At 47.7% G+C, this 15,041-nt stretch overlaps 1 protein-coding gene across 2 annotated transcripts in view; it reads left to right on the top strand.

Annotated features, from left to right (window-relative positions):
* The first annotated feature begins 1,927 nt into the window (after positions 1 to 1,927).
* The window catches only part of PTP4A3 (protein tyrosine phosphatase 4A3), a 41,854-nt gene continuing 28,740 nt past the window's right edge, over positions 1,928 to 15,041 (top strand). Inside the window, exon 1 of one of the 2 annotated variants that reach the window (XM_015856403.3) lies at positions 1,928 to 2,072. The gene's annotated coding sequence lies outside the window, so the exon portion shown is untranslated. Of the gene's footprint in view, positions 2,073 to 5,550; positions 5,728 to 15,041 lie in introns of those variants that run through there. The other variant, XM_085536906.1, reaches the window with a different exon arrangement.

Consider the following 15,041-nt stretch of genomic DNA (forward strand, 5'->3'; position numbering starts at 1 on the left):
AAGGCCAGGCTGGATGTGGCTCTGGGCAGCCTGGTCTGGTGGCTCGTGACCCTGCACATAGCAGGGGGGTTGAAACTGGATGATCATTGTGGTCCTTTTTAACCCAGGCCATTCTGTGATTCGATGCCACTATGAAAACTGGTATGAATTTGTACCCTCGGCCCAGCAAGACTTCAGCCTCTTCCGTGAAAGAAGGATCCAACTTTGACATTTAAGGGCACTTCTGAGACGTGCGGGAGGGCTCATGCTGCTGCCCCTTTTTTCTCCTGCCAGCGCTCTCAAGCTGAGATTGCACTCGAGTGCTTCAATCTGCCATGTGACATTTCAAATGGTAAGTAAAGAACAGCCTGCCAAACAGCGCTCTCAGGTTCTCGACTAAATAAAAACAGATTACTGGCATTTGCTGCATCTGAAAGGAAGGCGGGCAGATCATATTCACAAACAGTAAAACAAACACATTCCCTCGGAGCCAAATGAAGTTCCCCCCATCATGCCTGGGAAACCCCCATGGAAGGAAAAAGGGTCATGCTGTTTCAGCAAGAAAGGATTTCACCAAAAATACCCAAGTAAAGCAGCTGCAAAGTTGTTTTTCTTTGTGCTGGATTTTGTTTGTTTCAGGGTTTTTTGTGTGTGTGTGTGTGTTTTTTAAAAGAAAGCATTCACAAGTGGGCTTCTCAGTCAGTTCCAGCATCACCAGCACTAGTGCTGTGGTCCTTGCATTGCCAACAGACACGCTAGAAAAACTTAATGTGAATAACAGATGATTTTCTCGCTTAGGAAACGTAGCGGGGAGTCAAAGAGCAAAACCCAAACGTCAATAGCAAAGGAAGTAACAGTTCTGTTTCTGCTCTCAGCGAGGCTGTATTATAAGGTGTGAATGTGCTGATGTCTCATCAAGACTAAGCTTATGCGATGCCTTTCCCATGCGAGGGGAAGGAGAGAGCTATGTGTGCTGATGGATATCCCTTTTATCCAGCTGCCTGCTTGCCAAAGCCTAACATCAACAGGTTCAAATACATCTATAGGTTCACAGGTTTCAAGCAAAGGAACCATTCTATATACTTACCCACATACACTGCGGTCGCATAAGAGTCACGGCAACAAGCAAGCTAGGGAAAACTGGCTTTCAATACTATTAATACTAATTATTTCACATGTGATGCATTAAGAGATTCTGAGCTGCATCTTTTCTACTGGAAACACTCAGATGAGATGATGCCAGATGAGACATGGAGAAGGCAGCCTGCTGACCCTTGGAATAAGATGTGCTGTCAGAAATGGAAAGCTGTTTGGCCACTTCTGGTTTCCATGTAGGTGAATAGAGTTTCTGGGCACTAACTGCCTGTCTATCACCCCCAAAGAGGCCTATCCTATATACTATGTATACTATATATACACTATATATAGTATATATAATATATATACTATATAGTGTCTGTGTGTGTGTATATATATAGTGTGTGTGCGTGTGTGTATATATATAGTATATATATAGTATATATAGTACTGTATATATACTATATATACTGTATACACACTATATATACCATATATATCATATATACAATATATACTATATATACTATACCTATATATCCTATATCCTATATATATATAGTGTGCATATATATAGTATACAGTGTATATATAGTATAGTACTATATATATAGCACTGTATATATACCATATATACCATATATATATATATATATAGGGACCTGGTGCGTGGTCCCTTCACTATAACCTTCCCCTTAGCCCCGCCCCCTTATCGCGTAGCCCCGCCCACTCAATTGCCCCGCCCATTTAATAGCCCCGCCCACTTTCCCTCCCTTCCACCTCCCCTTTCTCCCCATTGGCTCTCCCGCCGTCACGTGACCTCAAGCGGGGGCGCGGTTTTTTGGGTGGGCGGAGCTTGCGGCGCGCGCGCGCGCTTCTCCGGGACCAACGGGAGAAGGAGCGGCGGCATCGGAGCGGAGCGGTACCGGTACCGGCAGCGGCTGCATGTGCGGGTGCGGAACCGAGCGGGGCCCAGCGGAGCGGCGAGGCCGGAGCTGGAGCCAGGCGAGCAGCAGGTCGGTGCGGACCGAGAAACGCGGACGAGGAGGTGGGGGGGGAGGTGGTGAAGCACGTGGGGCCGCCCGCGCAACAATGCCGGATGGGGACGGGGATTGGGATGGTTATGGGGACGGGGATGGGGATGGGGGTGGGGTTGTGGATGGGGATAGGGATAGGGTTGGGGATGGGGATGGGGATGGGGGTGAGGGTGGGGGTGGAGGTGAGGATGGGGATGGGGATGGGGATGGGGAAGTGGGGGGACGGACCGCGTGTTTTGCGGTCGAGATCGTGGTATGGGGAAGCGTTGAGAGCGGCGGTGTCGGCCGCACGATGCAGTCGTGGCACGGGGAGGCCGCCCGCGGGGGTGATCACGATGAGCGGGGGTGGACACGCACGGGAACCGGGCTCCGCTGTCACGGTGGGAGCTGGGATTGCGTGGTGTTGAGGGGTTGTTTGTAGCACGGGGTAAGGGGGGGGTTCGTGCACCGCATTGCACCGTGCTGGTAGCTGTGGGGGAGGCATGCGTGGCATTGCACGGTGCGGTAAGGCCGAGGTGGGGGGTGGAATTGTGCAGCAAGCATAGAGGGTGTAGGGGGTATCTTGCGCCGTGAGGGGTCATGCATTTGCACGGTGCAGTGAATGTGGGGGAGGTTGCATAGCGCTGCACGGTGCAGTAAGCATTGGGTGTGGTTTGGGGGGGGGATGGTGGTCGTGCGTGCGTTGCATGGTGCAGTAACCCTGGGGGAGGGATAGCACGGCATTGCACAGTGCAGTAATCATGGGAGGGGTCTATATATGTCCAGCATAGCATTTCAGGTTGCGGTAACCCTGAGGGGTGGAAGGGTGAAGTAGGTTATGTACTGCATTGTGAGGTGCAGCATGTACAAGGGGGTACATGTGTGGCTTTGCACAGTGCAGTAACAGTGCTGGGGAATAGAGAGGGTCATGCACTGAGCAGCGGACATGAAAGCAGCTGGGGTTTCGTGCTTGGTGTGCTATATCAGTGCAACAGCCCCAAGGAGGCCACGTGCAGGGTTGCAGACTACAGACACCCATCCTAATGGGGCTGTACATGGTGCTGTGCACCAGCAAAGCAGCTCCACGCATAGCTCGATGTCGCAAGGGACAAGCATACACTCCCTTGCAAGTCCTGATTTTGGCTCTTTGCATAAAACAGCATCCATTGGATTGGGTGTGTGGGGTTGCACTGTCTCTCCACCCTACATAAGGTGGGTATTGCTTGCGACTGGGATTGCTAATAGCAGCAATGAGCTGGAATCTGGCATGTTGGCACTGCTGCCAGTTTCCAGTTAATTCGGTTACAGCTTTGTCTTCCTGCTCATGGGAGCTGGAACGTAAATGGGGCATCTGGAGCTGTCGGGGGGTTCTTTGTGCAAGCCTGGCGTCCTTCGTGTGCTGAAGGAGGATCAGCAACCAAGCAGCACCTTAAAGAAGTCGTGTTATTTATTGGTAGCAATGGGGAAGGAGTATTTTGGGTAAATGTATATCGGATGGTAGATATGGATCTCCCTACGCAGTGTTTGTAGTTTGCAGTTATAATGTTTCTTAATGTTGCAGGTCAGATGATTGCTAACAGCACACAGTGAAAGCCTGCAGGTGGATTTAAAGCTTGGGGAGCTGTATACCCACCAGCATTCAGCACCGATACCTATACACTGCCAGGAGGTTAATCTCATGTTATCAGTAGGTTTCAGAGTTAACCATCCAGGTGCAGGCAAAGGGTGTTGCAACATCAGCAGAGCTGCATTTTGGGGGTGTCAGATGCCAGCAGCCACTATCAGATTTGGCACTTGAACAGGTGGAGGAAGCGACTTTTACCCTTTGGTGAATGCTCGGCACTGAAATCCCTCTCCCTCTGGAAGGTGATACTTGTGTTTGCATGGGGCTGAAAATAGTCATGTCAGGGGAGCCCCGTCAGTTCTGCTTTCAGAAGCTGAAACCTTCTGTAAGACCACAGAATGGTTGGGGTTGAAGGGACCTCCGGAGGTTATCTGGTGTAACCCCCTTCTTTCATTTATGCTCTTTTAGTTTCATTTTTATGTGTAACTCAATAACTGGAAATCACACGCTGGTTTCCAGGCAGTTCCTGATCATAGAACCAGTAAGGTTGGACCAGACCATTAAGTCAAGTCCAGCTCTTTCTGCCTGTCACCACCATGCCCATTCATAGAATCATTAAAGAGAAAAAGACCTCTGAGATCATCCAATTCAACCCAACCCATCACCACCATGCCCACTAACCCAGGTTCCTCAGTGCCACATCTTTCTGCTGAGCAGCATCCTCTAGGTTCAGCCTGCAAAGTGCAATTCTTTGATCCCAAAGTACAAGTGCTTGTAAAAACATTGGGAAAAAAATAATCTATGAACATTTAGCCCCATTTCCAACTTAATCATCCTCTGCAGACTATGGAAATGAGTATCTGGAGGTATAGCAACACTTGGTATCAAAATAGCCAGCAGCAAATGTTGGCTTCTATCAATAACTTTAATTACAGTTTGGGTTTTGTCTTAAATAGCTGCACACTGCCATGCTATAGGGAAACCCAAGGTTAGCATCCGGATGTGTTTTTATAGCCTAAGTAGGGGAAAAAAATAGGATTTCTTCCCCTATTTTATCCCATACTGTTCTGTTGTGGAAGAAAGCAACCAACTGTGGGGCTGGGAGTATGGGGTTTCTGTGCACTGCATGAGGCCGTCCCACCTCTGGGACATCCTCATCTGCATCCTGAATGGAAACAACAAGTTTACTGCTTGAATGCTTATTTGTTTTTCCCCTATTTTATCCCTAATGGTTGGAGGCGAGCAGCACCCGTTGCTCCACTGCAGTCCCATTTTTATATGGTTACACCACTTTGTGAACATGAGAAAGGCCTGGATTCCTGTGGCAAGGAGCCCTTAAGATTTCAACAGCCCTACCTATAAATCTATAAATATATTCAAGCGTGAAAGGCAATCTGCCTTTAAAAAAAAAAAAATATATGCACAACTCATGCTCTTTTTTTAGTCCAACTGCATCTGCCTGACTTTAGTGCAATGCAATGCGTCTCCGGAGCGTAGTGCTGATTTATATGGACTAAAAGTCATCATTGCAGAGTGAAAGACTGGGATTTGTCAGTGGGGGTTGGGTTGGGGTGGAGGGGCAGCTTTTGCAGAGGGACTTTTGCTGATGGCTTGGTGCTGGTGGAGGTGCGGGGCTGGTGGGTGATGCACTTGGAGCCCTTTCAGTGTGGAATGATGCATGGGGTGAAAATTAAAGCAAAAACAAAGTGATAAGGCAGGGAGATCCATCTCTCCGAGCAGGAGCTGGGTGTTGTCCCTGTGTCTCCAGTGTAAAGCACAGGGTCACCTTGTAGAGTAAAAGCCGGGGACCGCCGGCCGGGTGGGGAAATGCTGTGTGTGCACTTCTCTGGGCTGCGCTGGAGCTGCAGACAGCTCCTCACGTGACCGTCTGCATTTCAGATGATCACTGGACCACTTTGCCAACAGCCTCCTGCAGCTCTTCGGCTGCAAGAGAGCTTCTTAATTCCTTTCCCCTCCCCTTTCTCCCCTACCTTCCCACCCTAAAAAGCCTGATTTCCAAACAAGAGTGATGGATGGCTGTGACGGAGGCTGGCTGCAGCTGAACACAGCTCTGCATCCAAATGGTTTCCTGTAAGGCGAGTTGTTTTATCTTAAAAAATAATTAATTTTTCCCCTCTTGCCTCCGCGCTGGTTGAACGTCGGGTTTCGTTTTCCCATGACATGGGTGGGGGGGAAGGAAGGGTCAGATGCCTTTCATGCGCGGATCTCCCCGCTGTGCTATCACACCCAATCAATGGCAAATGTGTCCCCTCTCATCTCTGCGATAGTTCCTGGCGATTTCCTCTTTGCGTCACAGCTGTTAATAAGATGTTTAACTTGGGAGCTGGCAGCACTGCCGCGTTATCGCGTTGCAGCAGGGAGGGGATCAAGTGCCCAGGCAGCCCAGTGCTGGGGAAGAACAGATCAAGGCAGCCTTTGGGGTGGGGGAGAGTTGAGTGTGGAGCTCTTTACCTTCCCTACATCTCATGTTTTTAATTATTATTTCTCCTTTAAATACTGAGGGAAGCAACTCAATCCCTACACCTGCTGCATTGCTGGAGTCAAGAACCTGAGTGCGTTCATTGTCCCTCATGAAGAACATGGTTTATTGGGCATAGAACCATAGACCCATTGGGCTGAAAAGACTGCAAAGATCATCTAGTCCAACCATCAACCCATCCTCACCATACCCACTAAACTACATCCCTGAATACCACATCCACCCTTTGGTGGTCTTGAGCACCACCAGGGACAGTGAGTCCACTGCCAGCCTGTTTCATGATGCTTGGTGGACCTGGGTTGACCACTGGACTAAATGATCTTAGTGGTCTTTTCCAACCTTGATGATTCTACTTGCCTCTTCTTTTCCCCCCCTTTTTTCCTTGCCTTATCACCTGCAGAGCCAGAGCCATTCCCAGCTCCCAGCTTGGATTTGGGAGTCCCTTGCGTGTTGCCATTTGATGATAGAGTTAAAGCATCTCTGTAGATGTGTCTGGACAGAAATAACACCTCTCCTGGCTGTGGTTTGCAGGGCCAGCTTGTTGGGAGTGGGTAAGTTGGTCAATAAGTGCTTCCAGTGGCACCCCTGAGACTTATGCACCAAAATGGGAACAGCAGCATCCTTCAGCCCTTCCCTCCTCACCAAGCCATTTCCTTCCCTGCCTCCACCTGGACACAGAGTCTCCGACCCCTTCCAGGGTTCCTTCTGGTCACCCTAGTGGGTTAACTGAGTTGCCCCTATGTAGGCAGTTAGTTGAAAAGATCCCCATAACCCTAAACAAGCAATGAGGTGAGTGACTGGGCAATAGGATTTGAATAGAACAACAACCTCAGCCCTGGTGGCGGCATCTCCTAGGGCTTCCAGTCTTTAAGCAGGACCTGCCATTAGCTCAGGCTTCATACCAGTTATTTTAAATCCATTTTATTATTATTTCTTAAGAAGGACAAGATGTTTTCTGGCAGACCTTGTGATGAATTTTGGGGTTGAGGTTGCATGCAGAGCAGGTCTCACACCTGACTTGGTTTTTGGAGGGCTACAGCCTCAAAGCTCTACTTTCACTCCAGGAAAGCAACATAGATGCAGTTTTCTGCTCACTTGGGCTCCAAAGAGACTTTTGCATCCAGCCTATGCAAACTCACATTTAATTGCTGGGTACAGGAGTTAATTTTTCTTGCTTCTGCCATGCAAATTAGCCCTTCCCACGCAGGAACAAGGGGAAATTCAGATGAGAGTCGGGGTGATCCCAACTCAGCATATGTCCCCGATCTGGGCGGCCACCGGGGCCCCCTTTATGTGAACGGGGTCAGCAGCTGGGAAATTGCAGAGCAAAGTGCCTCCGTGGTAATTCCCAGCTGCCATTAAAGCGGCTTTAAAATAAATTCCCTCTGAGAGCAATTCCAAGTATTTGAGGGTTTGAACTTTTCCGGAGAGGACTTTGAGAGCTGCTGTGCTGCACCCTGGCACTGCAGGGAAGGGAGTCAGGGGAATTGGTTTGATCATCTCAGCCTCTAGAAAATGCTTTTTAATGTATATATCATCGTTCATGATGTGTATACTGTTATTTGTATGTATACATCATGATTTTTGTTTAGCAGTTGCACATGCAATGCAACAAAGCGCTGCTGGAAGTACAGCTTGCATTAAACTCGGGTACTCACTGAGCATTGCAGGTGTTGCCCTTGGGGTTCAATGGCCCTCACTGTGCCACCCTACCTGTCCCCACTCGTCCCCATGGGCTCGGTGCCCCTCTGCTGTGCATTCCTCAGCCAGCACTGCTTGGTAACGTGGGCACAACAGAAAACAAACTTTGCAGTGAGCTTTGCTCTCCCAGAGCCCCTGAAGCTTTGCTTAACAACAACAACAAAAAAAAAAAAGAAGCACTTTGGAGCAATGCAGTCTTTTTTTTTTTTCCCTTTTTTTTTTTTCTCATGCTCATGAAAATTCTCATACCAAAGCTGTAACCTCTGCTGTCCCGATTGCTTTATTTTTTAAGGTGGAGTTTGGAGGCATTTTGGAGGAGGTTTATCCAGCCTTTGCATCCCCCTTCTTCTGCACCCCGTTGTCAGTGCTGGATTGCAGCTACAGAAGGCAGTAAAAAGGGGATTTGGGTCAACAAATGGCAAAATTCATCTTGTCTTTATGCAGATGGATACCTGATATCCTCCAAATTATGGGGATGCTGGTAGCAGGGCTGTGTGCACACTCAACACCTTTGTGTCCCCATAATCTTTGGGGTGTTTGTTTGTGTGTGTGTGTTCAGAGCAGTCTGGGGATGAGCTCAGCCTGTATGGGTTCAAACCATGCTGGAAATCCAATGCAGTGATATTCTTTTTCCACCCTTCACCCAGCTCAAACCCATTTTGTTCAATTCTTTATGGTCTCCTTTCCCATTCTTTCACCAACCCATTCTGCACTCTTGACAGCTTTTAAATTAATGATTATTTTTACAGTTTATTGAGGTGGGAGAAATGAGTCTCCTTAAAGACAGAACAGGGGAATGGCAGAGAACTTCAGATTGCATGGGATGGGAGCTCAGTGGGTGCAGTCCATATTCTTGGCCAGGTCTGGACTCCCATCCCCAATTCATATCCATCAGACCACACACTGAGCTCTCTCATTTCTCCCTCCCAAACTAATCTCTCCAGCCCCTTAGGCTTTGTTGTTGTTGTTGTTGTTGTTGCTCCTCTCTGAATTCCTTCTCATTTACAGGCTCGGTGCCAGCATCCAACACGCTATAAAAAGGGGACTTGTTCTTCAGGCTCCCCTCTGTTACAGAACATTCACACGACTAGCAACACAAGTCAGCCCCATTCCCCCCCTGCTAGTACTGAAATGTTGGTAGGGTGCTTAGGGGAGCAGGGCTGCTGTTCTAAGAGAAGCCAAGCTGAATTTCACAAAGCCCAAATCTAGTCAGCAGTTAAGCTCCCCTCCTCCTTCTGTCAGCTGGAAAAACAGAGCCATGCCTTTATTTTATTTTATTTTATTTTTTATCCCTTCTCAATCCCCATGCAGTTTCCCCAAGAGGATGCATAGGCAGGCGCATTGCAGTGGATTTATATAGTCATTGAATCAAACAGTCATTTTGAGTTGGAAGGGACACTGAAAGATCATTTAGTCCAACTCCCCTGCAGTGATCAGGGGTACGTACAACTCGAATTTGCTTTGCATCCCTTTGGGCAGGTATGGCCATAGGGCAGGATTTGGGCATAGCCCCTCTGACAGCTTCCTTCTTCAAACTACAAACCCGTTTGACTGCAGCAAATCTTCTGGACACATGCTGCTTGTCACGCGTTCTTGTTTTTAACTTGAATTCAGTTGTAGATGACTTGGACCCATTTGTTCTTGTGCCTGCGTTGGCTTTTAGAATCACAGAATGGATTGGATTGGAAGGGACTTTGAAGATCATCCAGTTCCAACCCCTGTGCTCCAGTACTTACCGTTTTCTGTGTCCGCAAGCCTAAATAACACCAGTGCTCATTGTTCTGAGTGTGGTTGGGAAAGGTTTTGCTATTTTAGGAGCACTGTGCTCATTTGGAAGGGATGTTGAGATGCTTGTCCCTGTACGGACCATGCAGAGCTCTTGCTGAGCCGCTCCGTCCTCCAAGCTTCCTCAGTGCTGCACCATCTAGACCTGCAGGAGAATGCTTTGCCATCAGCTAATTTCATTACCACTCTCTGTTTTGCAGTGCAAAAAGCCTTTTTGGCAGAGGAGGTTTTTCTTAATGCAGCTTTCACTAACACCCTTCCCTTTCCCTCCAGCTTGCAACCTTGAGTAGCAACACCGCAGCTTGCTGTTGGCCACGCTAATCTCGTGCTAATCTCTGCCCTGGTTGTGTGAAGCAGAAGTTTCCTGTGTGTGGCTGAGCCAAGTGCTTTGTTCAACGCTGATGTTTATTTATGACATTTAAGTTCATCAGAGCAAAATGCACGTAGCACTGGTCCCCTCCAGATGCATGGGGCTATCTATAACTCAAAATGATTTGATTAAAACCCCACCGAGTGAGCTTGGGGCTTTGTGTGTGAGACCTTGCAAAACTCAGGTTGGAGGTTGGGAGCCTGCTCAAATGCAGGATTTGCTGCAAGGAGATTTCCACCTTAGAGGTGATAAATTCTCACTTTGGTGTCTCATTTCTCTCCACTCTTTCTCTTGAATGTCTTTGCTGTGCGATTTCTTGGTGCCTTTTTGGTCTTTCCTAGGAGACTCTGCTCCTTCCTGGGATGCTCATTGTGGTCTGGATGCTCTCTTTGGCAGGTGAAACTTAGCTGGTACCTCCGATGCATAGAAAGATGCTCCAGGTGTCCAAATTACCCAGTCTGTTGGACATACCAGCCAGATCTTATGCTTACTCCAGGTTTTCATAGAATAGAATCATAGTCTGGCTTAGGTTAGAAGGGACCGTTTGAGATCATCTTGTTTTCCTTTAGTTAGAAGCTGATTTCTGTGGGTTTTTCATCCTTAAGTTAAATTACATCAGCGTGTGCCCATTTGCAATAGTTTTATATTCCACCGCAACGTTCTTCCATAATGCCATGTCGTTGTTAAACCACGTGTAAATTGGCATCAATGAGGAGGAGCTGGGCTCTGTGGTTATTAGCAGGATTATTCTTGGCTCTCCGTTTACCAGCCAAACTGCTCTGCTGTTATAACACAATTCCCAGCTCTTCTTTGCTGTCGGGTGCCAACCTGATGCTGAGGATCAGCAGCAAATTCCTGGGAGTAAACCAGCAGAACCCACTGATTCGCTCCACATCAAGTGGTTTTCCAGCCTGAGCTTCTCTGTGCTATGTGGTTTTGTATGTTACATCGGGCATTAAATCTCCAACCCAAATCCTTTATAAGCAGCCCACAGGCTCCTTTGCAGCCCAGGTCTCCCATTGTGTCGTCCTCACTTGTTTTGCTTTATTTTGTGGCATTATATTTTCTCACCACCTAAATCACCCTCTACTGTTTCCAGCACCTGTTATAGGTGCAGGTGAGTGTTTTCTCCCTGCAGTTGATTTTACTCTTTCTTCTCTCCCCACTTCCTTGATTTGAAGGCAGGGGTGCATGTTTTGCAACCTTCTGCTCCTGTTTGTTTGCTTCTTAGAAATGAAAGGGAAGGAACCACAAGCAGCAAAGAGCCCGAGGTTTGGGGACTGGCTGTTTGTTTGTCAAAACTAGAAATGCTGAAGGAGATGAAAGGAAATCCTCAGCAAAAAATGAACCTCAATTACATTCAGGCTCGGGCACATCAGAACTAAGGGGAGTATAAATGACTAATGAAGCAGAGAAGGATGGATGGAACATGGCTACAATAGCTGGAGTGGGAGGATTTCATCAAGTCATAAGACTCCTTGAGGTGGTAACTCCAGCACATCCCTGGGCAGCCTGTTCCAATTCTTCACCACTCTTTCTGAGAAGGATTTTTTACTAATATCAATCTGAACATCCCTTGAAACAACTTGAGGCCGTTCCCTCTCATCCTGTCATTGTTACCTGGGAGGAGAGGCTGACCCCTACCTTGCCACAACCTCCTTTCAGGGAGCTATAGAGATCATTGAGGTCTCCCTTAGGCCTCCTTCAGATGAAACAATCCCAGTTCCCTCAGCCAATCCCCATAAGACTTGTGCTTTAGAACCCATCACCATCTTTTTTTGCCTATTTTTGGAGACGGTTCCTCTTGATACTATTTTCATGGAGTTGTTACCATTGCAAATGGCATCTCAAGTTCTTGTTTTGCACCATATTTTTGCAACCCCCTGATCGACCCTTTTTGCACAGTGTTGTCCATCTTGTCAGCATTGTGCCATCACCTGCAGTGGATTTGCTTAAGGTTGGCCAGTCCCAAGGGTGCCAGTGCTGGTAAGGAAACTCAGGCCACCTGCAAGATGCTTGGGACAGAGAATAAGGTGTTGAAGCATGAGATGTTCTGAGGTCCAGAAAAGAAAGAAATAGGTGTCTGGATTATTAAAGCACCTTGAGGGCTGCTTCAAATCTTTTCCCTTGGGAGTAGCAATTTATCAGATGTAAATGAAGGCAGTGCAGGCATCTAGACATCTTGGGGTATCTGCTTTGGATTCTGCAGACGTGTTTGGGGCAGAAGGGAATGTTGCTCGCCATGTTTATAGCTGGGCAGGGGGGAGTGGTGTCCTTTAGGGAATACGACAGCGCTTATGAAACAGCTTCAACGGGAGTGATTTCCACATCTTGTCTCTGTTTCAGTGTGCATCACTGATACTTTTTTCAGGTTCTGATACAGAGCAGAAGCTGTATTTCTGCTCACAGAAACAGTCTTTGCACAAAGCAACGAACAGGGGGTTACACGTGCAGTTTTCTCTCTCATTTTTTCCCCTCCATGCTACTGAGGAGGCATGGGCATGTAATTACCACCAGCTGTAATCCAGCATGACCAACTGTTTCTGGCAAATGCATACAGAGTAGGAGCCAAAGGCTATTGCATGCCCCAAATAAACTGATTATGGCCCCCAAGCAGTTTGCAAAGCATCCAGGATCAACTTAATGCCGTTTTCTCAAACCCAGAAGTCTTGTTTTGATGGCATCGGCCAAAACATTTGTGTTTGTTTTTTTTTTTCTTGGTTTCTTTGCTAAGCCACCTGCCCGTTCGCACTGGTTGCATCTTGAGGTGCACCTGCAGCTGCCAACAGCAAAACATGTGTCTGCCGTTAGCAAGCCTCCTTCAGATTGTGCTCTGTTAACGCCTTTCTTGCTAAAATTATTTATGGCTTTAATTGAAACTAAGGGTGGGCAAAGGTATGTCACGCTGGCTGGCACATGACTTTGTCCAATGCTTTGACCAGCTGATGGATGGAGACATAAAGCATCATGCAAGAAGCCTGGAGGAGCCATCCTAGAGGATCTCAAGGTCCACTAAGGTGATTAAGGGCCTGGAGCATTTCCTTTACAAGGAAAGGCTGAGATACCTGGGACTGTTCAGCCTGGAGGAGACAGAGCAGGGATCATGCCGATGCTTATCAGTATCTAATGGGAAAAGGAGACAATTGGATGGGGTCAGATTCATGTCTGGGGTATGACAGGACAAGTGGCAGCAGGTACAAACTCGAACATAGGAAGTGCCATATGAGCAAGAGGAGCATGCAGCCTACTCTATGGAACCTACTTTAGCAAGGGGATTGGACTAGATGTTGTCCCAGAGGTCCCTTCCAACCCCTACAGTTGATTCTGTGATCTCACTGTGCTTCTACTCCAGCTCTTGCTCTCAGCTGAGACTTACAGTGAAACTCAAAAGGATTTAACTTTCTAGCCCTGAGCAAACACATCTTGAAGTGATGCAAATGCATGACCTGACCCAAATCTCAGGAACAGGTAAGTATTGCATCACACAGATCTGGCTGCCTCCTTTGCCCCACTCTGAGAAACTTTGTGGGTTTTCTTTGTCATCCTTCCCGGTGCTTTTGACAGAGAAGAACGTACTATAGAATCATCAAGGTTGGAAAAGACCAGTAAGATCATCTACAGCCCAACCAGCAGTTGGGCTCAGTAGTATTGGCTGCTCATTTGAAGTGGTGTTGGTTGTCACCCAGCTGGAGAGGCACTGCTGCTCTTACTTTGTGCTGATGCAAATGATCACTGCTTAGCACCAGTCTGAAATGTTGAAGTTCAAACCCAGCTCTGTACCAAGCAGAAAGTTTGGGGAAGGTGGGGAGGAGATAAGTGGTAGGATTATAGAATCATAGAACCATTAGGGTTGGAAAGACAATAAGATCCAACCATCAACCCATGCCTGTGTCTGCTCTAGACCATTTCACTCCGTACATCTGTCCTTTTCTTCAACACCTCCAGGGATGGGTGTCATCATTTGTAATGTGGCAGGCATCCATCTTGTTCATCCCCCCCTCCTCCCCAGTTCTGGATGCCAGCATCCCCGTACTGCTGCCAGCAGGGAGTAATTGGGTTTCACAACCTTTCAGGCTCCCACAAGATTACTGGAGGGAGAGGAATGTGCCAGAGAAAATATCCCAACTGCTGTGAAAAGGCATGACTTTCTCTACTCCTTCCCTCCGCATATCACCCTGGGGTGCCTTTGCCCTCCTGGCCTCCCCTTCATGTGCAAATAGTTGCAGATGTGATAAGCAGGAGCTGTATGGCTTTCCTATGGAGGAGCTTGTTGCTTTTCCTCACTGTGCTCCTGGGACAGAGCTCAGCCACTTGGTATCTGAACAATAAATCTCATGGCTGGCCAGGACGCACCCTTTACACAAGGCAGTAATGCCTCTTAAATAATGAGACTGCCAGAATCTTATTCTGTCTGGGTGAAAAGCGTGCCAGCCAGTTGTAGCATCTGTGAGTTGTTTTCTAGGAGGGCCCAGACAGCACGGGAGTCTCAATCAGATCTATTTCACCCAACCCTTTGAATCCCTGAATTTATTTCTCAGTGCTTGGAGATGAAGCTTCAGCGTGCCAGTGATGAAGGAAACACCCTACATATCTTGGGAAATAAAATCATTGAATCATTAAGGTTGGAAAAGACCACTAAGATTATCTAGTCCAACTATCAGCCCGTCCCAACCATTTCCACTAACCATATCCCTCCGTTGGGTGCTGGGCAGGAAGGTTGGTAAATCTCCCTCCTTGCTCCTCCTGCTTCTGGGAAGCATGAAATGCTTGCCAGGCAAAGGTTAATTGAAGCCATTTGGATCTATTCTTTGTGCCCAGTGATGCCTTGAAGTGAGAGCATAGCTCAGAGAGATGTGGGAATGGTGTGGGGATAGCACCATGACCCCAGTCACTTTTTGCCTCCAGCAAGAAGAGCTTCTACAAATTCTCTGCAGAAGATCTCATTGCATCCGACACACCAGGGATGGTGTCTTTGCAATACACTTGCCTTGGTTTCTCTCCCAGGCTAATTACAAGCCTCTTGGACTCTCTCAGGCGGCTTTGGCAGGT

This window comes from Coturnix japonica, chromosome 2, assembly GCF_054131305.1.
Source record: "Coturnix japonica strain WE chromosome 2, WE-NBRP24, whole genome shotgun sequence".
Lineage (NCBI taxonomy): Eukaryota > Metazoa > Chordata > Aves > Galliformes > Phasianidae > Coturnix > Coturnix japonica.